This window comes from Scyliorhinus canicula, chromosome 7 (assembly GCF_902713615.1).
Source record: "Scyliorhinus canicula chromosome 7, sScyCan1.1, whole genome shotgun sequence".
Taxonomy (NCBI): domain Eukaryota; kingdom Metazoa; phylum Chordata; class Chondrichthyes; order Carcharhiniformes; family Scyliorhinidae; genus Scyliorhinus; species Scyliorhinus canicula.
Window position 1 is genome coordinate 46,975,679 of NC_052152.1, and position 26,929 is coordinate 47,002,607.

The 26,929-nt window shown below is 52.9% G+C and overlaps 1 protein-coding gene across 6 annotated transcripts in view; it reads right to left on the reverse strand.

Annotated features, from left to right (window-relative positions):
• The window catches only part of stxbp5l (syntaxin binding protein 5-like), a 721,261-nt gene that overhangs the window by 552,635 nt on the left and 141,697 nt on the right, over positions 1 to 26,929 (reverse strand). The window lies entirely within an intron of this gene.

Below are 26,929 nucleotides of genomic sequence, written 5' to 3' on the forward strand. Positions count from 1 at the left end.
CCCGAGAGAGCGGGAAAACTGGTGCCCTCTGGCTTTATAGTGGTCGTGTCCTGTCTGGTTATTGGCTGCTGTGTTCTGTGTGCTTACTGGTCACCCTGTGTGTCAATCACTGCCTGTCTGCACTCCATGATATACATGGAGGTATATTATGACAGTATAGAGTTTGGGAAGAATGCAAGGGAGCACAGTATAAAAACTAGAGGCTGACTATCCCCTCAATTAATCCCTATTTAATTCCACACCGCCACCACAATTTAACCAACAGCAGGAGAGACCCATGCCAAGTGGCCAGCCCAGCAGAGTTCCTTGCACATACTGGTGGCAGGCACCCTCCAAGGAGTTATCCCATCCCCTCCCTCCATGGCCTCTCAAACTCCAACAACCAACCCACCCTCATCCAGACCTGCTAACTTGGCACCTGGCGGAACGCTCAAACTGTGATCCACTTGAGCTCGTCTCCTTATTTCCCCAAGTGCAGTACCAGCAGTGGTCACTGTTATCAGTGGCTCTGCCGGTACGGGAAAGCTGCCAGCTCCTGATTGCCGACTAATTCTCTTAAGGCGGTTAAGGCCCTCCCGTAACTTATTAGCCAGGGGCATCGGGATCGTGGTGTCATAATATACACCAGTATATCATGGTGCAGACACACGCTGATGGACACACACAGGGACCAATCAACATGTACAAACACCGCAGCCAATCGCCAGTTAGAATACACACACTATAAAGGCAGAGGGCACTACGGTTTCCGCTCATTCTGGGTGCTGCCTCGGAGTGTAACAGGAACTCATCCAGCCCAGCACAGATTCATACCACGTGCTGAGAGAATCAACTGGTTCGGACAAGGCTTAAGTCTCTAGTTTAAGTTAGCATCATTTAGACCCACAGTCATCGTGTGTTAGTTAGTTTGGAGTTAGTTAATAAAATTCAGTTGAACCTTCATCAGTGTTGGAAGTGTCTGTTCATCTCTCAAGTCTACACGAGCCAACACTTCATAGTACCAGAAGTTGAGGGATGCTAGCACTTCCGAGACCTACCTTTCAGTGATCTGCCTTCCACCAGTCTCGCACCATCCTACAGAATGGACTCCGTTCGCTCGCCGCCGCCTCTCCGCATTGCCAGGAATCTGGGCTCGAACTGGAAACTTTTCAAACAGCGCTTCCAGCTGTACCTCAAGGCCGGGGACCTGGAAGCTGCCTCGGACGCACGGAAGATTGCTCTCTTCCTCTCCACAGCCGCGGACCACGCTCTGCACATCTTCAACTCGCTCACCTTCACTGAGGGGGAGGACAAATCGAAGTTCAAGACTGTCATTCTAAAGTTCGACAGCCACTGCGAGGTCGAGATTAACGAGAGCTTCGAGAGATACATGTTTCAGCAGCGAATTCAGGGTAAGAACAAGCCTTTCCAGTCCTTTATTATCCACCTCTGCATCCTTGCGCAGTCCTGCAACTATGGGTCCACCTCTGACTCCATGCTCTGTGACCAGATTGTTTTTGGTGTTCAATCTGAGCCACTGCGCCAGCAGCTACTAAAAGTAAAGCAGATCACCCTCTCTACGGCCATTGAGACCTGTGTACTTCATTAACATGCCCCACGCGCTACTCCTGCATCCAGGCCGCTGAAACGGCGCGGCAAGCCCCTTACTAGGCAGAACGAGTCCAAATGATTTTGCGTGCTTTTCGCGGAGTCCCGCGCTTACACGCAGCGAGCGTGGTGGCGTCACGGACCGCTTCGTGCAGGTGCGCACCTCGCTGGATCGCCCCTGCGCATGTGTGGTGGCGTGACGAACGTCTCGCATTCCGGTGTGCAGCAACTGCGGCTCCGCCCACTTAAAGCGGCAATGTCCAGCGAAGTCCCGACGCTGCCTGCATTGTGGCAAACGAGGCCACTAAGCTACAATGTGCAGATCTTCCCTGCCTGCTGTTTTGAGGAGGTCAACTCAGCCCCAGAGACGTCAGGGCTGTCTAGCCTGTCATCAATGAACCTACTCCAAACCTTGCTTCCGACTGTGTCTGCAATGACCCACAGGTCCCGTTCCAAATTGGCGTCGTTACCACAAACAGGATGTCCCCCAAGTGTGGCACCAAACCCTTCCACGTCCACAGCGTCGGCCAGGATGATGAGTGGTGTGCCACTCTTACAGTCAACCGGTCCCCTGTCAGGTTCCACCTGGATACTGGCGCTCCTGCCAATCTCATCGCGTTGTCTGATTTTCGCAAGCTCTGCGTACAGCCTGCTGTCCTGCCATCTGCGTGTAAATTGCTGGACTACAATGGCAATGCCATCGCTGCCAGCGGCTCCTGCCGCCTTGAGGTGACACATCGTGCTCACACAGCCATTCTCCCATTTGAGATTGTTGCTGCCTCAAAAGCCTCCTTGCTTGGTGCGCAGGCATGCAAGCTGCTCCACTTAGTGCGGAGAGTACACTCTCTCTCTTCAAGCGATATGTCTGCATCCTCTGACACAGACTTCAGGGCGCAACTCAACTCCATCATCCAGCAATACCATGATGTCTTCGAAGGCATGGGCACGCTCCCGTACACGTACAAAATCTTACTCAAGCCCAACGCCACGCCTGTCGTTCACGCACCTCGCAGAGTCCCAGCGCCCCTTAAGGATCGCCTCAAGCAACAGCTCCAGCAACAGGTCCACATCAAGAAACCGTCCGGCGAGCTGCGGATCTGCATTGATCCTAAAGATCTGAATCAGAATATCATGCGGGAGCACTACCCGATTCCGAAACGTGAGGAGCTCACGTCCGAGATGGCCCACGCCAAACTCTTCTCCAAACTGGATGCCTCAAAGGGTTTCTGGCAGATCCAACTAGATGAGTCAAGCAGGAAGCTGTGTACGTTCAACACACCCGTTGGCAGGTTCTGCTACAACCGAATGCCATTCGGCATCATTTCTGCGTCCGAAGTTTCCCATTGGATCATGGAGCAGATGATGGAGGGGATCGACGGCGTCCGGGTACATGTCGACGACATTATTATCTGGTCAACCACCCCGCAGGAACACATTGCCTGCCTTAAGCGCGTTTTCAGGCGCATCCAGTTTCTGGGGGATCGCATCTCCCACCAGGGGGTGCGCCCGAACGAGGACAAGATTGCAGCAATCACATCCATGAAGACGCCAGAGGACAAGAAAGCGGTCCTCCAGTTCCTGGGCATGGTGAATTTCCCTCGGGAAGTTCCACCCGAATCTTGTCTCACACACCACGGCCCTCAGAGACCTGGTTCGCAAAACCACAGATTTCCGATGGCTCCCCGCTCACGAGTGTAAATGGCAGGAGTTGAAGGCCAAGCTTTCCACGACCCCAGTGTTGGCCTTTTTCGACCCGACCAAAGAGATCAAAATCTCTACTGATGCCAGTCAGTCGGGGATTGGTGCCATGCTCCTGCAACGAGACGAGGCCTCGTCATGGGCCCCTGTTGCGTATGTGTCACGGGCGTTGACCCCACAGAGCAGCGCTATGCGCAAATCGAGAAAGAATGTCCTGGCCTTCTCACTGGAGTCGTGAAGTTCCACGACTACGTCTATGGACTTCCGCAGTTCACGGTTGAAATCGACCACCGCCCGCTTGTAAATATTATCAAAAAGGACTTGAATGACATGACGCCTCGCCTCCAGCGTATCCTACTCAAGCTGCGCAGGTATGATTTTCAGCTGGTTTATACTGCTGGCAAGGACTTTGCCATTGCTGATGCCCTCTCAAGGTCGATCACAGCTCCGTGTGATCACGACGACTTCGTCTGCCAAATAGATGCTCAAGTTCAGTTTGCAGCTTCCCATTTGCCAGCTTCAGGTGCACGACTGATGTAAATTTGCCGCGAAACAGCGGCTGATCCACTTCTGCAGCGGCTGATGCGTCTAATGTTGGACGGGTGGCTGAAGGGCCAATGCCCGCAATTTTACAACGTCCGCGAAGAGCTGGCGGTTTTCGACCGGGTGCTCCTGAAATTGGATCGCATCGTCATTCCACAAAGCATGCACCAGCTAGTGTTGGATCAACTGCATGAAGGCCATTTAGGAATAGAGAAATTCCGCTGCAGGCCAGAGAAGCCGTCTACTGGCCGGGCATTAACGAGGATATCGCCAATGTGGTGGTCAACTGCTCTACCTGCCCGCGGTTTCAGCCAGCCCAACCACGGGAGACCCTGATGCCCCATGAGCTCATCACATCACCTTGGACCAAAGTGGGCATTGACTTGCTCCACGCATTGGGCAGGGGCTACGTCATCATCATCGACTACTTCTCCAGTTACCCGGAGGTCATCAGGCTGCACGACCTCACATCCTTGGCTGTGATCAGGGCGTGTAAGGAGACGTTTGCCCGCCATGGCATTCCGCTGACGGTCATGTCAGACAATGGCTCCTGTTTCACGAGCCAGGAATGGGCCGGCTTCGCCCGACACTACAACTTCGACCACATCACGTCCAGTCCCCTGTACCCCAAATCCAATGGGAAGGCGGAAAAGGGGGCTCACATAGTTAAGCAGCTACTAAGCAAGGCCGCCGCGCTGGCTCAGATTTCCATCTTGCTCTGCTAGCCTATCGCTCCGCCCCGCTCTCCACCGGCCTGTCGCCTGCTCAGCTGCTAATAAACCGCACCCTCAGGACAACAGTGCCATCGATTCTCACTCCCAACCTCGATTATGTCCCCGTGCTCCACCGCATGCACATGTCTCAACCGCAGCAGAAAACTTCCTACGACTCACGGGCTGCTGACCTTCCCGACAGCCATCCACACAAGGTTCGCATCCACCTCCCGGATGGTGGCTGGTCTGTACCTGCTGTTGTTCTAAGGCAGGTGGCCCCCCGTTCCTTCCTGGTCCGCTTATCGGATGGATCCATTCGGCACCGCAGCCGGCGTGCTCTTCGCCTTGTTCCAGAGTTGGCACGGGATCCTCCGACCAGCTCTGCTACTGATCGCGCCGTGGACTGTGTGGCGTTTCCAGTTACTCTGCCTGCCCCTGACCGTGCTGCAACCCTCCTTGCTCCTGATGCGCCAGCCATTGCCCCCACCCTTGAGGCGGTCAACCAGAGTTCGTTGCCCACCTCAGAGACTGAACTTATTAATAACATTGAGCTGAACCTTCAGTGTTGTAAGTGTCTGTTCATCTCTCCAGTCTACACTAGCCAACACCAAGTGGTGTCCCATAAAATCCAGCCCTCTGTACAGCAATGGCGAATGGATCACACATTTACCTTGATTTGTGACATTAATTTATCTATCTTGTTACAAATGCTTCTTCCACTCAGGTTTAGCACCTTTAATTTTAACTTTTTAGTTTTAGTCGCTAATACCCCATTAACATTTTTGAACTCTGCCCCAATCTGTTTTATTCAATACAAATTAATATTCTGCTCTACAAACTTGGCTTTTCTCTTCTCTTTTACAGTTTAATGATATCTTAGCCTTCCTGCCCATTATTAGCTTAAAGCCCTATTTTCCATTCCAGTTATTCAAATTGCCAGGATACTGGTCCCATCTCAATTGACAAGCATCTCCTTTTCCAGTGCCAGTGCCTTACTGAAACCCCTGCTTCCTGTATCACTCTTTCACCCACACCTTTAAACGTCTAATCGGTTTCTTCCTGTGCCAATATGCAATGTAATCAAATAGTAATCTGGAGATTATTATCTTTAAGATCCTGTTTTTAATTTATATCCTAGCTCCTCAAACTTCTCTGTTGGACCTCATTGCCTGTTCTCCCTGCGTCATAGCTTCCTACATGGGCCACAGCAGTATGCTTCGCTGCATCTCCAAGTTCTTCTCCTGCTGTGACATTACTGCTGATTGATGCATCACTTGTTTTGACTAATTTGTTCACATTATTGGTCATGTGCCAGAAAATTATATCGGTTGTTGCAATTTTTTATACCATTAAATTGCCTGCTGTGACCACATTCACCTAAACATGAACATTTGAAGCAAAAACAATCTGGAATTTGAGTGATTAGAAAATATTTGCTCAGACCATGACTAGCAGAGATTTTAAAAGTAATTATTAATTGTACAATCATTTCTCAACAGATTGCTTGAGTAGTGGCATCATTGGCTTTTCAATAACTTTAAGTCCAAATTATAGACATGCAAATAAAATAAGAATGACGACTACATCCCACTGCAGTAGCTCATCACATTAATAATGTAGAGTTCACTTCAAAAAGGTTTTTTTAAAGTTAAAGACCATTGAGGAGAACACATAGAAAAGATGCAGGGACAAGAAGAACTAAAGGAGGGCAAGAAAAAAGTCACTGACAAAAAGCAAGCGGTGTACTTATCTGTTGGTGGGGAAAATGGATTGGAACTTTAATACTTTTTAAAAATGTATTTTATTACAAACATGTATCAAAACAGGTGGCAGCAAATAAACATCATGGGAAACATACTTCCCAACAATCAACTTTACAGTTTTCACAACCGCAGAACATGTGCGCATGATTCACTGGCTCCAGCCCACACCTCTCACAATCATCTGCCTCCCCTGGAAGAACCCACTCATTCTTGCCAGGGTTATATGCACCCTATGCACCACCTTAAACTGTATCAGGCTCATCTTGCGTAGGACGAGGTCCCGTTTCCTCTACGCATACTTACTTCATACTCCCCTTCCCATTTCTCCTTGATCTTCATGCTCCGCTCTCCTTCCTGCTCCTCCCAGCCACTTGTGTATATATCCTCAATTCTTCCCTCCCTTCCACATCCGGAAGCAGCAGTCGCTCCAGCAGGATGTATCCTGGCAACCTAGAGAACCCTTCCAAACCGTTCGTGGAGAGTCCCTAACCTGTAGATATCTGAACTCATTCCCCTCAGCAGTTCTACCCACTCCCTTAGCTCCTCCAGACTGGCAAAGCCTTCCTCCAAATAAAAATCCCTCACCTTAACCAACCCCATTTCCCTCCACCTCCTGTATATATTATCCATGCCCCCCCCCCCCCACCCCACCCCCACCCCAAACCCATTATTCTCGCACAGCCGCATTAACACCGACATCCCCTCCACCCTAAAATGCCTCAACTACTTCCAAATCTTCAGTGTGGATTGCACCACCGGGCTCCCTGAATATCTACTCAGTGCCATTAACAACACTGCGATCACCATAGCCCTTAAACTGGACCCCTTACAAGATTCTTCTTCCATCCTAACCCACTCTATCCCTTCTCCTTCCCACCACCACCGTACCTTTTCCACATTCGCCGCCCAGTAATATTGAAGTAGGTTCGACAATGCCAACCCCCCCGGCTGCCTCTGTAACAGGGTCCTCCGGACCCTCGGCGCCTTCCCTGACCATACAAAGCCACCAATAATCGTGTCCAATTTCCAAAAAAAGACCATGGTATAAAGTTCGGAAGAGCCTGAAAAATAAACAAGAACCTCAGCAGAATATTCATTTTTACCACTTGGACCCTCCCCGCCAACGTCAACTGCAGTGTATCCCACCTCTTAAGATCCCCCTGGCCACCTCCACCAGCTTCGTTAAGTTTCACTTATGGACCCCGTCCTTTCCCTCGCTAACTGAAACCCCAAATACCTGAAACTATCCCTCGCCACCTTAAATGGCATCCATCTTAATTAGCTCGCTGTCCCAGCTCATTCACCGGGAAAACCTTGCTTTTCCCTACATTCAGTTTATACACCAAGAGTTCTCCAAAACTCCCCAGCAGACCCATGATCGTTCACATACTCTCCAGTGGATCCGAAACATATAGCAATAGGTCGTCAGCATAGAGTGACACCCGATGCTCCCTCTGTCCCCTCATAATCCCCTGCCACTCCGTCGACTCCCGAAGAGCTATCGGCAACATCTCTATAGTCAGCACAAACAACAATGGCGACAGCAAGCACCTCTGCCTCGTACCCCTGTGTAAATCAAAGCTTTGTGAGCTGATATTAGTTCGTCCTCACACTCGCCCTTGGTGCCACATATAGCAACCGCACCCATATCACAAATCTCGGCACAAACCCAAACCTTCCCAGAACCTCGAACAAGTATCGCCACGTCACCCGATCGAATGCCTTCTCTGCGTCCATGAACATCACTACCTCCGGTACCAGAGCTCACGACAGATTCATAACCACATTCAACAACCTTCTTCTATTACTCACGAGCTGCCTGCCTTTCACGGAGCCTGTTTGATCCACTGCATCAACCCCTGGGACACATTCCTCCCCGCCAACAACTTAGCCTATACTTTCACATCATGTTCAACAGTGATATGTGCCTATATGACCACATTCCACTGGGTCCTTCCTCCTTTTCAGGATTAACATAATCACTACCTGTGCCATCGTCTCTGGCAGCTCCCACTTCTCCAACACTTCACTAAACGGCCCCAACAGATGTGGTGCCAAATCCGTCGCAAGCTCCTTATAAAATTGCTCCGGGTACCCATCCAGCCCTGGGGCCTTCCCAGATTTCATACCGCTGATACTATCCAGCACCTCCCTCAGCCCCAAGGACTCCTCCTACGCCTGGCTGTTTGCTTCCTCCATCTGGGGAAACACCAGCTCATCCAGAAACGGCTCCATGCCCCCTCCTCTCCCCGGGGTCCGGCTCGTACAGTCCCTGGTAATACTCCCTGAACGCCTCATTTATCTTTCCTGGCTCCAACCCACATCTCCAGCCCCAGTCCGTATCCTCTTTTTTAAAAAAAAAATAATTTTATTAGAGTTTCAAAAACATAAAATACAAGAAAACCGTATTAACAACAAAAGAAAAAACACGATAAACCCCAAACTCAAAACCCCTCCCCCCCCAGTAACTACAAAAAGAAGAAATAGATAGCACCCAGCCATATTCAATAAACACATATACAGCTTTCTCCCTCCCCCGCAACAAACCCCCCCCACTACTTCCCCCCCTCTCTTCCCCCTCTCTTTCTCCCCCCCTCTTTTTCCCCCTCTCTTCCCCCCCCCCCCTCCTCTCTTCCCCCCCTCCTCTCTTCCCCCCCCCTCTCTTTCTCCCCCCCTCTCTTTCTCCCCCCCACCGGGTTGCTGCTGCTGTCGGCCTATTTTCCTACCATTCTGCCAGGAAGTCCAGGAAAGGCTGCCACTGCCTAAAGAACCCATGTACTGATCCCCTCAGGGCAAATTTCACACTCTCCAATTTGATGAACCCCGCCATATCATTGATCCAGGCCTCCACGCTTGGGGCCTCGCATCCTTCCATTGAAGCAACAATCCTCCGCCGGGCTACTAGGGACGCAAAGGCCAGAACACCGGCCTCTTTCGCCTCCTGCACTCCCGGCTCCACTGCAACCCCAAAAAATGCGAGTCCCCAGCCTGGCTTGACCCTGGATCCTATCACCCTCGACACCGTCCTTACTACCCCCTTCCAAAACTCCCCCAGCGCTGGGCATGCCCAAAACATATGGGCGTCGTTCGCTGGGCTCCCCGAGCACCTAGCACACCTGTCTTCGCCCCCGAAAAACCTACTCATCCTCGTCCCGGTCATGTGGGCCCTGTGCAGCACCTTGAACTGTATGAGGCTAAGCCTCGCACAGGAAGAGGAGGAATTCACTCTCTCTAGGGCATCCGCCCATGTCCCCTCCTCAATCTCCTCACCCAGCTCCTCTTCCCATTTACCCTTCAGTTCCCCCACCGAGGCCATATCCACCTCCTGCATGACGTGGTATACGTCCGAAATCCTCCCCCTTCCAACCCACACCCCCAGGAGCACCCTGTCCCATGCAGCAGAGGGAACCCCTCCACCTGCCGCCTGGCAAACACCCTAACCTGCATGTACCTAAACATGTTCCCGGGGGAGCCCAAACTTCCCCTCTAACTCACCCAGGCTTGCAAACCTCCACATCCACAAATAGGTCCCTCAACCTCCTAATACCTACCCTGTGCCAGCCAAGAAACCCGCCATTGATGCTCCCTGGAACAAACCGATGGTTCCCCCGTATCGGGGACTCCATTGAGCCCCCCACCTCCCCCTATGCCGTCTCCATTACCCCCAAATTTTGACGGTAGCCGCCACCACCGGGCTCGTGGTATACCTCATTGGAGGGAGCGACAACGGCGCCGTTACCAGCGCCTTCAGGCTCGTGTCCACGCAGGACGCCATCTCCATCCACTTCCATGCTGCCCCTGCCCCGTCCATTACCTACTTATGCAATATCGCTGCGTTGGCAACCCAATAGTACCCACAGAGGTTGGGCAACGCCAGCCCCCCCCCATCCCTGCCCCGCTCCAAAAATACCCTTCTCACCCTCAGAGTCCCATGCGCCCATACAAATCCCGTAATACTCCTGTTGACCCTCCTAAAAAAGGCCTTCGGGATAAGGATGGGGAGGCACTGGAACAGGAACAAAAACCTCGGGACCACCGTCATCTTGACGGACTGCACCCTGCCCGCCAGCGACAGCGGCAACATGTCCCATCTTTTAAACTCCTCCTCCATTTTCTCCACCAGTCTAGTGAGGTTAAGTTTGTGAAGGGCCCTCCAGCTCCTAGCCACCTGGACTCCCAGGTACCGAAAGCTCCTCCCTGCCCTTTTCAGTGGGAGTCTACCAATCCCCTCCTCTTGATCCCCCGATGTGCACGACGAACAGCTCATTCTTACCCAGGTTGAGCTTGTACCCTGAAAAGCCCCCAAATTCCCTAAGGATCATCATCACCTCCGACATTCCCCCCACTGGGTCCGCCACATATAGCAACAAGTCATCTGCGTATAATGACACTCGGTGCTCCTCCCCACCCCCACCAGACCCCTCCAATTCCTCGACTCCCTCAACGCCATGACCAGTGGCTCAATTGCCAACGCAAAGAGCAAGGGGGACAGGGGACACCCCTGTCTCGTCCCCCGGAACAACCGAAAGTACTCCGATCTCCTCCTATTCGTGGCCACGCTCGCCATCGGGGCCTCATATAACAGCCTCACCCAACTGACAAACCCCTCCCTGAACCCAATCCTTTCCAGCACCTCCCACAAGTACCCCCACTCAACCCTATTAAAGGCCTTCTCCGCATCTAATGCTACCACCATCTCCGCCTCCCCTTCCACCGCCGGCATCATGATAACATTCAGAAGCCTACGCATATTGGTGTTCAGCTGCCTTCCCTTCACAAACCCCGTCTGGTCCTTATGAATGACCCCGGCACACAGACCTCTATCCTTGTGGCCAAGATCTTCGCCAACAGCTTGGCATCCACATTTAAAAACGAGATTGGCCTATATGATCCACACTGCAGGGGGTCCTTGTCCCGTTTAAGGATCAAGGAAATCAGCGCCCGTGACATAGTCGGGGGGCAAAGCCCCCCCCCTCCCTTGCCTTGTTAAAGGTCCTAACCAACAGGGGGCCCAGCAGGTCTGCATACATTTTGTAAAATTCGACCGGAAACCCATCCGGCCCTGGCGCCTTCCTCGACTGCATGCTACCTATCCCTTTCACCAGCTCCTCCAGCTCAATCGGCACCCCCAGCCCCTCCACCTGTCCCTCCTCCACCTTCGGAAATCTCAGCCTGTCCAAAAAGCACCCCATTCCTCCCCACCTCCACCGGGACTCAGACCGGTACAATTCTCCATAAATGTCCCTGAAGACCCCATTAATGTCCACCCCCCTTCACACCACATTGCCTCCCCAATCCGTCACTCCACCAATCTCCCTGGCCGCGTCGCGCTTACGAAGCTGATGCGCCAGCATCCTACTCGCCTTCTCCCCATATTCGTACACCGCTACCTGTGCCTTCCACCACTGAGCTTCCGCCTTTCCGGTGGTCATCAAGTCGAACTTGGCCTGAAGGTTACGTTGCTCCCTCAACAGTCCCTCCTCCGGAGCCTCCGCTTATCTCCTGTCCACCTTCACCATCTCCCCCACCAACCTCTCCCTCTGCTCTCCCCTCTCCCTATGGGCTCGGATGGAAATCAACTCCCCTCTAATCACCGCCTTCAATGCTTCCCAAACCGTCCCCACCCGGACCTCCCCATTATCATTGGCCTCCAATTACCTCTTGATACACCCCCGAACCCGCCCGCCTACCTTCTCATCTGCCAGCAGTCCCACCTTGCATGTGACTTTGATTTTTCAACTTGTTGGTCCCTCTCCTCCCCCAACTCAAGGTCTACCCAGTGCGGGGCATGGTCCGAAATGACTATGGCCGAATACTCGGCATCCTCCACCCTCGAGATCAGCCCCCTGCTCAGGACAAAAAAATCGATCCGGGAATAGGCTTTATGCACGTGGGAAAAAAATGAATACTCCCTGGCCCTCCACGGATCCACCCCTCCCATCTGGTCCATAAATCCCCTCAACACCTTAGCCGCCGCAGGCCCCCTGCCCGTCCTGGACATGGATCGATCCAATTGGGGATCTGGCACCGTGTTAAAGTCCCCCCCCCCCAGTATCAAGCCCCCCAGTATCAAGCCCCCATCTCTAGATCCGGAATGCGGCCCAACATGCGCCGCATAAAACCCGCATCGTCCCAATTTGGGGCATAGACATTCCCCAGCACCACCCGCTCCCCTTGCAACTTGCCGTTCACCATCACATACCTCCCTCCACTGTCAGCCACCACCTTTGACGCCTCAAACGACACCCTTTTTCCCACCAGAATTGCCATCCCCCGATTTTTTGCATCCAGCCCCGAATGAAACACCTGGCCTACCCAGCCCTTCCTCAGTCTAACCTGGTCCGCCACCTTCAGGTGCGTCTCCTGAAGCATGGCCACGTCCGCCTTCAGCCCTTTCAGGTGCGTAAACACCCGGGCCCGTTTGACCGGCCCATTCAGCCCCCTCACATTCTAAGTTATCAGTCGGATCAGAGGGCTCCCTGCCCCCCTCGCCTGCCAATTAGCCATAACCCACCCCCTGCCTGCCCCAGGCCAGCGCCCCTCGCTCAGCCCGTTCCCCATGGCGGCAAACCCCCATCCCCCCCCCCCCCCCCCCTACATACTCCAGCTCCTTCCTGGCCATTTCAGTGGCAACCCGGTACCCCCCCCCCCATCCCCCTTCCCCCCATCCCCCCCAGGCTAGGACCCCTCCCAGCCGCGTTACTCCCTCCGTAGCATTCCCGTGGGCCAGCTAACGTTTGCTGACCCCGGCAGCTCCCGCCACACCTCCGACCCCTCCCAACGTGGGGCTACTCCTCCTCCCCTAGACCCATCAGCAGACCCTCCTCCTCCCCCTCCCGCTCTTGCGCAGGGAAAAAAGCCCGCGCTTCTCAGCTCCAACCCCGCCCCCATCCACCCTCAGCGCGGGAAACAGAAGAAAAGCCCGCGCTTTCCCTCTGCCCGACCCCGCCCCCGCAAAAAAAGACAGCACCCCACCCGCCCTAGAAACAACACACAACCAGCTTAAAACAGCATGAAACAGCATAAAACAGAGACCCTTTGTGGTGAATGAGATTCACACGGTATTATAAGTTACCAATGTCACTCTGTTCCCAGTATATATATGTACCGATATTGTAAGTGCAGTTGCACTACCTGACCACCAGGGGGAGTAGCTCTAGGAGTACTCGAGAGTTTGTACTGGGCTCACCCCTTGGCTCTGCCCAGGACTCCTTCCCCTGGAGCTGCTGTATAAAGATCCGTGCCACAGAGTCAGCCAGCCAGTTCACCGAAAGTTCAACGGCTAACAGGCTGGCTCTGTTGTAAGTATATTAAAACCGCTATTCTAATCCTACAAGCACATGTCCGTAGAATTGATGGTTCCATCAATTTAATATACTTACGAAACAGTCGAAGTAAATCATGGAAGCAGCCCTCAAGCCCTGACGCCTAGAACTCGACCCGCAGGATGCAGAGGCTAAAGAAATTTTTTTCCCACTGGCTGAGATGTTTTGAGGCCTACCTGGCAGAAGCCAGCACCGCTGGAACAACGGAGGAACAAAAACTCAGCCTACTGCACACGAGGTTAAGCCACAGAATCTCCACACAGCTAAATCCAGCCGGTACTTACACCACAGCGCTGGCGATATTGGACAAATGTACGTTAGGCCCATTAATGAGGTTTATGCACGCCACGTGTTTACAACTCGCCGTCAGCGGCGTACAGAAACGCTAGCCAAATTTGTACGGGAACTGAACAATCTCTCTAATGACTGTAATTATCAAGCCGTTACCGCGGCTAAAACATAGGGAGCTTGCTGTGCAGGACGTTTTCGTAGCGGGCCTTAGATCGAACTATGTGCGCCAAAGACTGCTAGAAAAGGGGGCCCAGGACATGGATACTACTGTGGAGGCTGCTACCACTATGGAAGTCTCCTTCCGCAGCCCCACCTCGTTTCCCGCGGACCCCGCGACCTCATCGTGGACCCCCGACCAACAATCCCCCAGGCCTGTGCCGCACGGCCCCCCAGCTACCACGCTGCCAAGGCCAGTTACTCTGCTGCCCCAGCCAGCTACTCAGCTGCTCCAGTCAGCTACTCAGCTGCCCCAGCCTGCCATTTCTGTGGCCAAAGGCAGCACCCGCGGCAGCACTGCCTAGCCCGATCCACGACCTGCAGCAGCTGCGGGAAGAAAGGCCACTATGCCAGAGTGTGCCTCGCGAAAAGGGCCCCAGTTTCTAACTCCACAATAGAGAGAACAAATCACTCCCAGCACCAGCGGGCCAGCGGGACCCGAAACGCTGCGGCCTATGCCCCGACTCCACCCCCTCCCGCCACGTGCGATCCATGGGGGCCTCCATCTTGGCAAACCTCCACCATGCGGTCGGCCACATGTGACTCATGGGGGCCGCCATCTTGGATGCCATCTTCCTCGCCGCTCACCACGTGCGATCCACGGGCCCCATCTGCATCTCCATGCTCAGATAGCTCATCTGAAGACTACGAATTCCCTGGGCACTCATCACGCGGCCCGCAACTCAGCGCAGCAATCCTGCATCAAGCTCGACAGAACGTACCGGCATCTACTCGACCGGACGCCCACTCTGAAGACTACGACTTCCCCGGGCACTCATCACGCAGCCCGCAACTCAACGCGGTCACCCTAGATCAATCCCACCCCAAGCACCTACGAAGTTCGATGGCAGAGGTCCAGATCAACGGGTACAGCACGCCATGCCTCTTTGACTCCGGAAGCACCAAGTGCTTCATACACCCAGAGGTGGTAAGACGCTGTGCGCTTCCTATTTTTCCTGTGAGCCAAACTATCTCCCTCGCTTCGGGCTCCCACTCAGTCCAAATCCAAGGACGCACCGTTGCTACGCTCACAATTCGAGGCGCTAGTTATTCAAAATTTAAACTTTATGTCCTGCCTGACCTCTGCGCGCCACTATTATTAGGCCTGGATTTTCAGTGCAACCTCAAGAGCCTCACTCTCAGCTTCGGCGGGCCCCTGCCCCCACTCACTATCTGCAGCCTAGCCACGCTGCGCATCTTCCCCCCTCCTCTCTTCGCCAATCTCACTCCAGATTGCAAACCAGTAGCTACTCGCAGCAGGCGATACAGCCTACAGGGTAGGGTCTTTATCCGATCGGAGGTCCGACGGCTGCTCAGTGAGGGGATCATAGAGGTCAGTAATAGTCCTTGGAGAGCTCAGGTGGTGGTCGTCAAGACCGGGGAAAACTTTAGCATGGTCGTCGACGAAGCACATCAGGGTTCACAAAACTGATCTGCTTGTTGAAAAGGTGCGCCTCCAACATTCCAACCCCCAGTACGCATTCGTGGAGTTCCCGGACGGTCGCCAGGACACAGTATCCCTTCGGGACCTGGCATCCGCTGGATCCAGCCCCCCCCCCACCCACACTGAGGAACCCCTTACCCCATTCCCTATGCTGCCGCCCCCTCATGCCCCCGATTCCGCAAGCTCGCCCCACCGGTTCCAGGCGCCAGCACCAGCCCTCCCCCAGCGCCCCCAGTCTGCGGTCAAGCCAGAGGTGTATGAAGTTTGGACGAGACCTGCCCCGGAGTCTGCCATCGTACCCCAGCTCTCAACACCCACCCAGCCTCCGCAAGAGGCTGCAACCCCGGTGCTCCGCAGATCGAAACAAACAATTCGTCCACTGGACAGACCCACCACCCCCGCCAGACTTGATTTTTTTCACAGGGGGTGAATGTGGTGAATGAGATTCACACGGTATTATAAGTTACCAATGTCACTCTGTTCCCAGTATATATATGTACCGATATTGTAAGTGCAGTTGCACTACCTGACCACCAGGGGAGTAGCTCTGGGAGTACTCGAGAGTTTGTACTGGGCTCCACCTTGGCTCCGCCCAGAACTCCTCCCCCTGGAGCTGCTGTATAAAGATCCGTGCCACAGAGTCAGCCATCCAGTTCACCGAAAGTTCAACGGCTAACAGGCTGGCTCTGTTGTAAGTGTATTAAAACCGCTATTCTAATCCTACAAGCACGTGTCCGTAGAATTGATGGTTCCATCACCCTTCCCACCAAAAGTTAACACAGTTATTTACAAACCCCCGACCCTCAGTCAGAGTCCAACTTCTCGGCCCGCACAAAGGACCACGCCTCCTCCGGGGACTCAAAATAAAAGTGCCAGTCCTTGTAGGTGACCCACAGACGTGCCGGCTGTAACATGCCAAACTTCACACTCTTTCTGTGGAGCACCGCCTTTGTCCGGTTGTACCCGGCCCTCCGCTTGGCCACCTCCGCACTCCAGTACTGGTAGATCCGCACTACCGTGTTCTCCCACTTACTGCTCCGCTCCTTCTTGGCCCACCTAAGCACGCACTCCCGGTCAACGAACCGGTGGAACCGCACCAGCACCGCCCGTGGCAGCTCATTCGGCTTGGGCCACCTGGCCAGTATTCTGTGGGCCCCCTCCAGCTCCAGGGGCCCCTGGAAGGACCCAGCTCCCATCAGCGAGTTCAACAAAGCAACCACATAGGCCCCCAGGTCTGACCCTTCCAGCCCCTCCGTGAGGCCCAGGATCTGCAAATTTTTCCGCCTCGGCCGGTTCTCCATCTCCTCGAACCACTCCTGCCACTTCTTGTGGAGCGTCTCGTGCATCTCCACCTTTACCCCGAGGGCCGCGGCATCATCCTCTCTTTCGGAGGCTTGTTGTCGGAGCTCCCGGATCTCCACCCCCTGGGCTGTCTGCGTCACGAGCCGCTTGTCCGTATTCGCCTTCAGCGAGTCCATCAGCTCCACTTTTAGCTCCTGAAAACAGCGCTGGAGAGTCTCCTGCTGCACCTGCGCCCACTTCCTCCATTCCTCGAGGCCTCCGCCGGCCGCCATCTTGATTCTCTTCCCCCGCTTTTTCTTAGGCGCTGCCACCGCTATTCTGATGGCCCTGCTCCTGGTCAAGACCATAGACCACTGGGGATCCGCTGCAGACACCTTCTCATGTTGGGAACCGTCGAGCAAGTACCGCTGGGGGCCCTTAAAGGAGCCCAAAAGTCCGTTCCTGGCGGGAGCTGCCGAACGTGCGGAAGTCCTAGTCTGTATCCTCAATGTTTCCCTGGACGCAGCCTATCTCCGCAACGGTACGGCAGCATGCAGCTCGCCTTTTTCCCATACTCGTATTGCACCCCATTTGCCACACGCAATTACCCTACCACCCTACTGTGGTGGTATGGATATGAGCACTGCCATTGGTGCAGAGCACTGGCTTCCCATTGGCTCTGGCTGGTCATGTGCCTCTCGTCCGATTGGTTGGGACTAGTCATGTGACTGCTCTCCAATCGGTCAAGAGGCAAGTAGGCCCCGCTTCCGAGGCGGGGTATAAGTACCCAGAGTTCCCGGCGGTCGGTCATTCTCTGTCGTCGACCACCGGGCTAACAACGAGCTGATTAAAGCCACAGGTCGAATCCTAAATGTGTCTTGAGTCGAATTGATGGTACATTAATTTAATCAGCTAGAATTTTGGAATGGAGCTTTGCATCAAGCCTGACTGCCTCCGCACCAGCCCGCATGCTGCAAATGCGTCTGCAATCTTTAAACACTGGCAGGCATGTTTTAATAGCTACCACGACTGAAGCCGGCAAGCCCACCAAGGAGCAGAAACTCCACATCCTCCACTCATGCATGGGCACATCGGTCTACGCAATGATCGAAGACGAAGACGACTTTGATGCGGCCATGGAGATTCTCAAAGGACACTTTCTCCAGCCAGTCAATAAAATTTACGCACGGCATCTCCTGACGACCAGACACCAGTTCCCTGGTGAGTCCCTCGACGAGTTTTACCAGGCCCTCGCAGTTCTAGGAAGAACGTGCGCATGTCTCCAAGTTTTGGTGACGGAGCACATGGAACTTCTAATCAGAGACGCTTATGTTGCTGGCATGCAGTCTCCTTCTATTCGCCAACGATTGTTAGAAAAGAACACCCTCAGCCTAGCTGGAGGCACAGACCCTGGCAACCCCCCTGGAGGTTGCTGACCTGAACGCCCACGCATACGCCCCCGGCCGCGCAGCAACCCCTGGACTTTATGGCACGCGCCACCCCCATCCTCCGTGGACCCGGACCCCGACCCCCCCCCCCCCCCAAGCCTGCGCTGCGGGTCGTTCCGATAAACCAGCGGGGCCCCGTTGCTATTTCTGTGGCCTCTCAAAGCACCCCTGCCCGCGCTGCCCGGCCCGCTCCGCTCTGTGTAAGAGCTGCGGGAAGAAGGGCCACTACGCAGTGGTCTGCCAGACAAAGTCGGTCGCTGCTGTTCCGTGCAGTGACCGCGGATCCCCCCCCCCCGGACCCCTCCCAGGGCCCCACGCCACGCACCAACCTCTCCAGCCCGCCTCCCGGCTCCCGCAACGGCCCCACGGTCCTCCCGATCCGCGCCCCCAGCTGCCCCGGCCGGCTCGTGGACACCGCTGATTCTGCCCCCAGCCGCCACGAGGCTCCCACGGGCGACGCCATCTTGGGCCCCGGACGCCATGTGCGGGCCATGGGCGCCGCCATCTTGGGGCCCCGGCTCCACGTGCGAGTCCTGGGCGCCGCCATCTTGGGACCCTGACTCCACATGCGTGTCCTGGGCGCCGCCATCTTGGATCAACTCGGAAGGCCCTGCAAGCGAATACTCTGCCACTGAGGAGGATCTGGAACTCTCACCACGACTGGCTTCCATCAAGCTCGATCAGTCGCAACCACGCTCGCTCGCCAAGACTACAACGACGGTGCAGCTAAACGGACACAAAACGAGGTGCCTGCTGGACTCCGGGAGCTCGGAAAGTTTCGTCCACCCCGACACGGTAAGACGCTGCGGGCTCCCCATCCACCCAGTTAAACATAAAATTGAATTGGCCTCAGGTTCGCATTCCATCGAAATCACCGGGTGCTGCATAGCTGACCTCACAGTCCAGGGGAGGGTTTTCAAAAATTTCAAACTCCTCATTCTCCCCCACCTATGCGCTAGGCCTGGACTTCCAGTGCAACCAGCAGAGCTTGACTTTTCAATTTGGCGGCCCTATTCCTCCTCTTACTGTTTGCAGCCTCGCGTCCCTCAAAGTGGACCCCCCTTCCTTGTTTGCTAATCTCACCCCAGACTGTAAACCTGTCGCCACTCGGAGCAGACGCTACAGTGCCCAGGACCGGACCTTCATCGGTCCGAGGTCCAGAGGCTCCTTAAGGAAGGAGTGATCGAGGCCAGCAACAGTCCCTGGCGAGCCCAAGTGCTGGTAGTTCGGACGGAGGAGAAAAACCGGATGGTCATCGATTACAGTCAGACCATCAACAGGTTTACGCAGCTGGACGTGTATCCTCTCCCCCGTATTTCCGACCTGGTTAACAGGATTGCGAAGTACAAAGTCTTCTCCATGGTGGACCTTAAGTCCACCTACCACCAGCTCCCTATTCGCGCGAGTGACCGAAAGTACACCGCGTTTGAGGCACTCCCGGCTCTACCGCAACTCCAAAAATCGCGAGTCCCCACCCTGGTTTGACCCTGGATCCAACCACCTCGACACCAGCCACCTCCTTCCAGAATTCTTCCAGTGCTGGGCATGCCCAGAACATATGGGTGTGGTTCGCTGGACTCCCCGAACATCTGGTGCACCTGTCCTCACCCCCAAAGAACCTACTCATCCTAGTCCCGGACATGTGGGCCCGGTGCAGCACCTTAAATTGGATGAGACTAAGCCTCGCCCATGAGGAGGAAGAGTTGACTCTCTCCAAGGCATCCGCCCAAGTCCCGTCCTCTATCTGCTCCCCAAGTTCCTCCTCCCATTTAGCCTTCAGCTCCTCCACTGACGACTCCTCCACCTCCTGCATTACCTTATTGATGTCAGACACCTTCCCCTCTCCGACCCACACCCCCGAAAGCACTCTGTCCATCGTCCCCCGCGACGGCAGCAGAGGGAATCCCTCTACCTGTCGCCTAGCAAACGCCTTTACCTGCAAGTATCTGAACATGTTCCCTTGGGGAAGGCCAAATTCATCTTCCAGTTCCCCCAGGCCCACAAACCTCCCGCCAATAAACAGGTCCCTCAATTTGCTGATGCCCGCCCTTTGCCACCCCCTAAATCCCCCATCCTTGTTCCCCGGGATGAACCGGTGGTTGCCACCCAGTGGAGCCTCCATCGAGCCCCCTGTTTCCCCCCAATGCCGTCTCCACTGTCCCCAGATTCTTAGGGTCGCCGCCACCACCGGGCTCGTGGTAAACCTCTTTGGGGAGAGAGGCAACGGTGCCGTTACCATGGCACCCAGGCTCGTACCTCTACATGACGCCATCTCCATTCTTTTCCACGCTGCCCCTCCCCCCTCCATCACCCATTTACGCACCATTGACACATTGGCTGCCCAATAGTACCCCAGAAGGTTGGGCAGCGCCAGCCCCCCTCTATCCCTCCCTCGCTCCAGGAACACCCTCTTCACTCTCGGAGTCCCATGTGCCCACACAAAGCTCAAAATACTGCTAGTCACTCTCCTAAAGAAGGCCCTGGGGATAAAGATGGGCAGGCACTGAAAGAGGAACAAGAACCTCGGAAGCACCGTCATTTTGACGGACTGTACCCTCCCCGCCAACGATAATGGCAGCATGTCCCACCTCTTGAACTCCTCCTCCATCTGATTTGCAAGTCTGGTGAAGTTATGCTTGTGAAGAGTCCCCCAGTCCCTGGCCACCTGCACCCCAGGTACCTAAAGCTCTTCCCTGCCCACATAAGCGGGAGCCTACCAATTCCTTCCTCCTGGTCTCCAGGGTGCACCACAAACACCGCGCTCTTGCCTAAATTTAATTTATAAACAGAAAAGGTCCCAAACTCAGCTAGCAACTCCATCACTCCCGGCATCCCTCCCACCGGGTCCGCCACATACAGTAACAGGTCATTGGCATACAACGACACCCTATGTTCCTCTCCACCTCGCACCAAGCCTCTCCACCTCTCTGAATCCCTCAACGCCATCGCCAGCGGCTCAATTGCCAGTGCAAACAACAAGGGGGACAGGGGGCAACCCTGCCTGGTCCCTCGGTAAAGCCGGAAGTACTCCGACCTCCTCCTATTCGTGGCCACGCACGCCATTGGGGCCTCATACAGCAACAAATGATATATTAACCTTAACTGTGGGTAAACAATACATATGAAAACAGATGAAAATACAGTAAAATCATGCACAAGCAGCCTCTCTCTTTGACTTCCTCGCTCCAGTGAGGGGTCAGCTGACTAACATTCACTTATATACTAGTGAGACTCCGAGTGGTCAGTTGGTGAGTTACAACACAACCTTGGTATCACTGAATTCCCTTTCCAGTGCCCGCACGGACGGACAACACATACTCGCACACACACATATACACACACACACCTCAGAACTTGCAGATTCAATGTTCTCCATGACATTCTCATGCTCAGGAACTGCTGAACTATCTTACACTGCAGCTTACGTTGACTCTGATGTAGACTCGTCATCCATCACATTGTTGTGAAAATCTTCTCTGGTTTACAAGAGTGTGTTTCTTCTTAAAACCAATCCATCCTCTGTCTGTACATTGTAGAAACAAGGTACAATGGCTTTTTTCGACCAATTGCCTGAATCTTCTACTCTCACAATGTCATCACTACTCAGAGCTGGTAAAGTTCCAGACACTCTATCCTGTACCTGATTTTGTTTCTCTTTAATGTTTTGTATTTCCTGCAGTACCACTGCATTCTCCTTCTTCTTTGGCAAGTATGGAGATGTGGTACGCAACTTTCTATTCATGAGTAACTCTGCTGGCAATGCATCATGTGACAATGGTAATGGTCTGTAATTCAATGGTGCGAGATATGGATCAGATTGGCTAATTGCTTAACAACGTGTACACCTTTTTTTGGCTTTTGAATTGGCTTGAGGGTACAAAGTTCTCGATGTGACATGATTGAAATCATGCGTGACTGTGAAGTGTTGCCACTCTTTACAGCTAAAACAATGACTGTTGTCACTCACAATGACGTGTGGAATTCCGTGTCTGGCACAAATTGACTTGATATGCAGTATTACACTGCTTGCCGTTATGCTTGACAGTGGAGCCATTTCAGGATAGTTTGAAAAATAGTCTATGATCATTAAATAATCTTTCCCTCGGAGGTAAAAGAGATCAACAACTACTTTCTGCTATGGTGCCATAGGTAAATCAGATATTTGCGTAGGCTCTCTTGTTTGCTTGCAACTGTGCGTCTGGCATGCGTCACAACAACTGACCATCCTTTATATCTAGCCAGTAAAGAGAGCCACGAGCTCTCCATTTCTATTTTTCAATCCCAAGATGCCCTTCGTGTATCCTCTTTATTACATCCTTGCGAAGAGTTTGAGGTCTGACTGTAGTGTTCAAACAAAGTACCACTCCATTAATGATACTGAATTCAGATCTTATATTGTAGAACTTCCTTTGACCTCTAGGGCAGTGTGAGTTGATGTTCCTCATCATCTCTTGAAGAGTTTGATCCTTCCTGGTGTCTTCTTGGATTTCACATAGTTTTGCATCTGAACATAAACAGGTCCTTCGGCACTTCGAGCTTTGTCCGAAACCAAGATCAAGCTATCCTACTTCCTGTCATTCTGGTGTGCTCCGTGTGCCTATCCAATAACCGCTTGAAAGCTCCTAAAGTGTCCGACTCCACCATCACAGCAGGCAGTCCATTCCACACCCTAACCACTCTGAGTAAAGAACCTACCTTGGACATCCCTCCTATATCTCCCACCCCGAACCTTATAGTTATTAAGCCTTTTTTTTATAGCTCATTCCTTGCTACCTTGTAACCCTCAAGCGATTCAACTGAACCTTGTTTTCTCATTCTTACATATGCTTCCTTTTTCCTCTTGACAAGACATTCAACCTCTTTTGTGAACCATGGTTCCCTCACACGGCCATTTCCTCCCTGCCTGACAGGGACATACCTATCAAGGACAGACAGTATGTTTCCTGAACAAGCTCCACTTTTCATTTGTGCCTTTCTCTGACAGTTTCTGTTCCCATCTTATGCTCCCTAATTCTTGCCTAATCGCATCATAATTACCCCTCCCCCATTATAAACCTTGCCCTGCCGTATGGCCCTATCCCTCTCCATTGCAATAGTGAAAGACACCGAATTGTGGTCACTATCTCCAAAGTGCTCTCCCACAAACAAATCTAACTCTTGGCCCGGTTCATTACCCAGTACCAAATACAATGTGGCCCCACCTCTTGTCGGCCTAGCCACATATTGTGTCAGGAAATCCTCCTGCACACACTGTACAAAAACTGCCCCATCCGGACACCACCGGCGCATGCACGAACCGGCGAAGGCCTTTCGGCCAGCCCCGGCGCCGGCCTTTCGGCCAGCCCCGGCGCCAGGCGCTGGACGTCAAAGGCCGCTGGTGCCGGTTTTGGCGCCAGTCGGCGTGGTGCCAACCGCTCCGGCGCGGGCCTAGCCCCTCAATGTGAGGGCTTGGCCCCGAAAGGTGCAGAGAATTCCGCACTATTGGAGAGGCCCGACGGCGGAGTGGTTGGCGCCACTCCGTTACCCCCCCGCCCCGCCGGGTAGGGGATAATCCCGTCCCATGTCTCCATAATGGCAACAACATCCTAGTCCCAAGTACCAATCCACGCTCCCAAGTTCACCTACCTTATTCCGGATGCTCCTTGCATTAAAGTAGACACACTTCAACCCACCTTCCTGTCTGCCGGTACACTCCTGCGACCTTGATACCCTCCTCAGTACCTCACTACTCTCAACACTGGCTTCTGGACTACAGCTCGTTTTCCCATCCCCCTGACAAATTAGTCTAAACCCCCCCCCAAAAATCCATAGCAAATTTTCCTCCTAGAATATTGGTGCCCCTCTGGTTCAGGTGCAAACCGCCCTGTTTGTACAGGCCCCACCTGCCCCAGAATGTGCTCCAATTATCCACGTAACTGAAACCCTCCCTCCTACACCACCCCTGCAGCCACGTGATTATCTGCACTCTCTTCCTGTTCCTCAACTCGCTAGCACGTGGCACCGGCAACAAATCAGAGATGACAACATGGTTTGTCCTGGCTATCAGCTTCCATCCTAGCTCCCTAAATTCCTGTTTTAAATCCCCGTCCCTACTCTTACCTATGTCGTTGGTACCGATGTGTAATCTGTGTGACTGTTCCCCCTACCCCTTAAGGATTCTGAAAACACGGTCCGAGACGTCACGGACCCTGGCACCCAGGAGGCAACATACCATCCGCGAATCTCTTTCGTTGCCACAGAACAGTCTGTCTGTCCCTCTAACTATCGAGTCCCCAATAACTATTGCTCTGCTGCTCTCCCCCCTTCCCTTCTGAGCAACAGGGACGGGCTCAGTGCTAGAGATCCGCTCACCGTGGCTTACCCCTGTTAAGTTCTCCGACCCCCCCCCCCCCCCCCACTTGTTCCAAAGCAGTATACATGTTACTAAGGGGAACGACCACAGGGGATCCCTGTATTGACTGCTTCCTCCCAGCCCCTCTCACTGTCACTCATCTATCTTCATTCTTCGGAGTAACTACATCCCTGAAGCTACTATCTATGATCACCTCTGCCTTCCGAATTATCCGAAGTTCATCCAGCTCGAGCTCCAGTTTTCTGACGCGGTTTCTGAGGAGCTGGAGATGGGTGCACGTCCCACAGGTGAAATCAGCAGGGACACTGATGGCATCCCTCACCTCAAACATTCTGCAGGAGGAACATTGCACTGCCTTCTCTGCCATCCCCCCTAGATAACGTGCAGTAAAAACAAGAAGAAAGAGCTTACCTGATATTCACTCACCCGCTTAGGTTAGAGGAGGTGGAAGGGTGGGGGGACACTACAAGTGTAGTGTCTCGGGTTGAGCAACCGCCGAACTTAAATACAGGTAAAAATACAGGTAAAAATAAAACACAACCAGCAAGCACTGCGTCTCTCGGCTGTCTCCCCTCTCGCGCTGTTTTCACTCTCCCGACTGTCTCTCCTCTCGCGCTGTTTTTACTCTCTGATACTGAGAGTAGTGTGGAAATAAGATTGACATGCAGACGGACATCTTGAGCAATTTTACTACTAATACTTTATATCGGCGCTGTCGATAATACATCTGCTAAGAGTAAATATTTGCCTAGTGTGTAGATGAGATTGAAGTCGTAGCATTGTAACTTCATCATCAACCTCTGAATAAGCAGAGACATCTGGTTGAGATTCGTTTTTATGATGTTAACCAAAGGACGATGAGCTGTCTCCACTGTGAAAGTTGGAAGCCCATAGACATAGTCATGGAATTTCTCCAAGCCTACAACTAAACCCAGGCATTCTTTTTCGATTTGAGTGTACCTTTGCTCTTTTGTCGTCATGGATCGTGATGCATATACGACTGGTTTCCAATCATCATGCTCGAGTTGCAGAAGAACTGTTTCCAGACCATCTTTGGGCGCGTCTGTTTGGGTTACCCCTGCTGCCTCACAGCACCGAGGTCTCAGGTTCGATCCCGGCTCTGGGCCACTGTCCGCGTGGAGTTTGCACATTCTCCCCGTGTTTGCGTGGGTTTCACCCCCAAAACCCAAAGATGTGCAGTGTAGGTGAATTGCCCCTTAATTGGAAAAAAATGAATTGGGTACTCTAAATTTTTTAAAAAATGTGAGAACTGGCGTGGTGGTTAGTGAAATCTTGAGCTTCTTCCACTCTTGCTCATGTTGCTCAGTCCAAGTGAAATCCATTGTCTTGTGCAGGAGATCACTTCAATAGGTTGTTTTCCTGACAGGTTTGGAATGAATTTCCCGATAAAATTGAGCATACCCATCATTCTTAAGATGGCTTGCTTGTCATGTGGTTTTGGCATGTTGAGAATTACTTGGATTTTGTCCTTGTCAGGTTCAATGCCCTGAGATGAGAGCTCATCACCTAGGAATGTGACTTCAGTTACTCCAAATTAGTACTTTTCCTTGTTGAGCTTCAGCCCATTTCTCCTGAAGCTCGTTAGAACTTTAAACAACCTCATATTGTGCTCTTCTATGCTCGAGCCCTAAATGATGATATCATCCGTGTCCATATATCCACTTTCAATACCTTTGATTATGTGCTCCATGGCATGGTGAAAAATTTCTGATGCCGAACAGCATTCTCAGAAAGCAGTACCACCCAAATGGCGTATTGAAATTGCAGTATTTTGTACATTGTTCTTCGAGCTTTAGTTGCCAGAAACCCCGAAATGCATCAAGTTTTGTAAAGAATTGTGCACCAGCCATCTCAGATATGATTTCCTCATATCACTACAACCCTTCAACCTCCATCATTCCAGTGAGAACAAACCGAGTTGATCCAACCTCTCTTCATAGCTAATGCCCTTCATACCAGGCAACATCCTGGTAAACCTCTTATGTACCCTCTCTAAAGCCTCCACATCCTTCTGGTAGTGTGGCAACCAGAATTGAACACTATACTCCAAGTGTGGCCTAACTAAGGTTCTATACAGCTGCAACATGACTTGTCAATTTTTATACTCAATGCACTATCCAATGAAGGCAAGCATGCCGTATGCCTTCTTGACTACCTTCTCCACCTGTGTTGCCACTTTCAGTGACCCATGGACCTGAATTGGAAAATTCTTCAGAAGCTGCTATTTTTGCCCAAACGTGACACTGG